Source organism: Pediculus humanus, genomic scaffold (genome assembly GCF_000006295.1).
Source record: "Pediculus humanus corporis 1103172107488 genomic scaffold, whole genome shotgun sequence".
NCBI lineage: Eukaryota > Metazoa > Arthropoda > Insecta > Psocodea > Pediculidae > Pediculus > Pediculus humanus.
The window spans coordinates 535,774-537,684 of NW_002987105.1; positions in this window are offsets into that span (position 1 = coordinate 535,774).

The following is a 1,911-nucleotide window of genomic DNA, read 5'->3' on the forward strand; positions in this document are numbered from 1 at the left end:
AAAGAGAAGATTCAAACCAGTCAAAAATTAGCAAGAACAAATCCAATTAAAAATAACATAAGAGTCAATGAAAAACTTAATCCTGAATTTAAGGATCCATACGAGGTCAAGAAAAAATCTGGCAAAAACGTTTTATTAAAAATCCGTAACAAGGAAGTTACTTATCACAAAACCGTGTTCTGAGTAGTTGATCTAAAGAGAGAAATCCAAAATAATAATAATTTAATCCTTCTATTTTCCCATACAGCTAATCATCATTTATTTTATTATTAATCCATTTATTCTTTTTCTAATCATTATTTATGTTTCCTATATAAAATTTTTATATTTTTTAGAACTTATGTCAATTTTGTTTCGAATTTTATGTCTCATAATTTTATTCTTTTATCTTTACTCTTTATGTAACATTGTTCACTAACGAGTATTGCCTAGGAAAGGTTCTACTACTTGCAGCTATAAAGCTTAAAATTATGTTCCTGATAAGAAGCCAATGTGAAGAGATACAACAGTCTACCATACAGAAGACATAGCACCTACTACTACTCAAGGAGTCTCAACCTGGACGAACATTCAGAACCCGACATAGGAAGCTGTCAAATCCGAACAAGAGGAGAAAACAAATTCTTTTTTCAATAATTGTTTTCCGTCTTAAGGGGGGAGGTGTTATGATCCCGTACTCAATATTCACATTTTCAACTTTTATAAACAAAAGACTGGCGACGAACTTAAATTGTTCTTCTTTAGAAGCGAAGCTTCTAAAGACTATTTCTTTTATTTTATTTGCAAGTGTTTGCTAGTTCCCATTGTTAAACGTTCGAAACAGTTGACTGACGAAAGACCAAAGTAATATAGGCAAGCTACACAGCTTGGCGTTGGTTCATTTGATTTTTAGTCTAGCTGTAATAAGTTCTTGTTTATTAATATTAGTTTTGTGATAGTTTTAAGTGCTTGTTCATTACTTACAAAAATAAAGAACGAACCGAATATAACAATATATATATATATATATATATATATATATATATATATATATATATATATATATTAATAAAATATTTTTAAGGTTTTTTAAAAGTTCAAATAATTCGTAAAATGTCTTCTAACTCTCACACAAATAATAATAATAATAATAATAATAATAATAATAATAATGATAATGATGATGATGGATTCGAATAAAATCATCGTCATCGAAATTGTAAAAAAAAAAAAAATTAAAAAAAATACGAAACGACATTAAAATCAAATTTTTTTTCATTTTTTTTATTTTTCGTTTATTATTATCATTATTACTATTATTATTATTATTGCAATGATGCATACGTATATTGGGAAAAAAAATTTTTTTTTTCAAAAGGTCCGTTCGTACTAGTAAAAAAATAAAAAATGCACGAAACGTTTTAACCTTTAATTAAATGTAAAAATGCATATAAAAGGGCAAAAACACCTGCCGAGAATGAGCTTAGAGAGAGAGTGAGAGAGTGAGAGAGAGAAAGAGAGAGTAAAATTACAAAATAAAAATTTTTTTTACAAAAAAATTGTAAAAAAAAAAATTTTTTTAAATATAAAAAAATATTCATGTGTTGTTACGTTAATCGATAATTCGATACCTGAATTTTTTTTTTTTTAGTAAATTGCATAATAATTAATTATTTATTAATATGATTTATTACAAATAAATTTTAAAAAAATTTTTATATTATTATGTACAAAGAGGTACGTAAAAAAAAAAAAAGAATCGAAACAATAATGGCGTAAACTGTCATAAAGTTTTTTTTTTATTACGATAAAAAATCGTAAAAAAATTTCAAATAATAATAATAATAAAGCCGTGTTGTTTTGCACATCTCTGTTTGTTACCGTACAAAAAAAATTTTACGTGTTATTACAAATAAAAATTTCGTGTTTGTT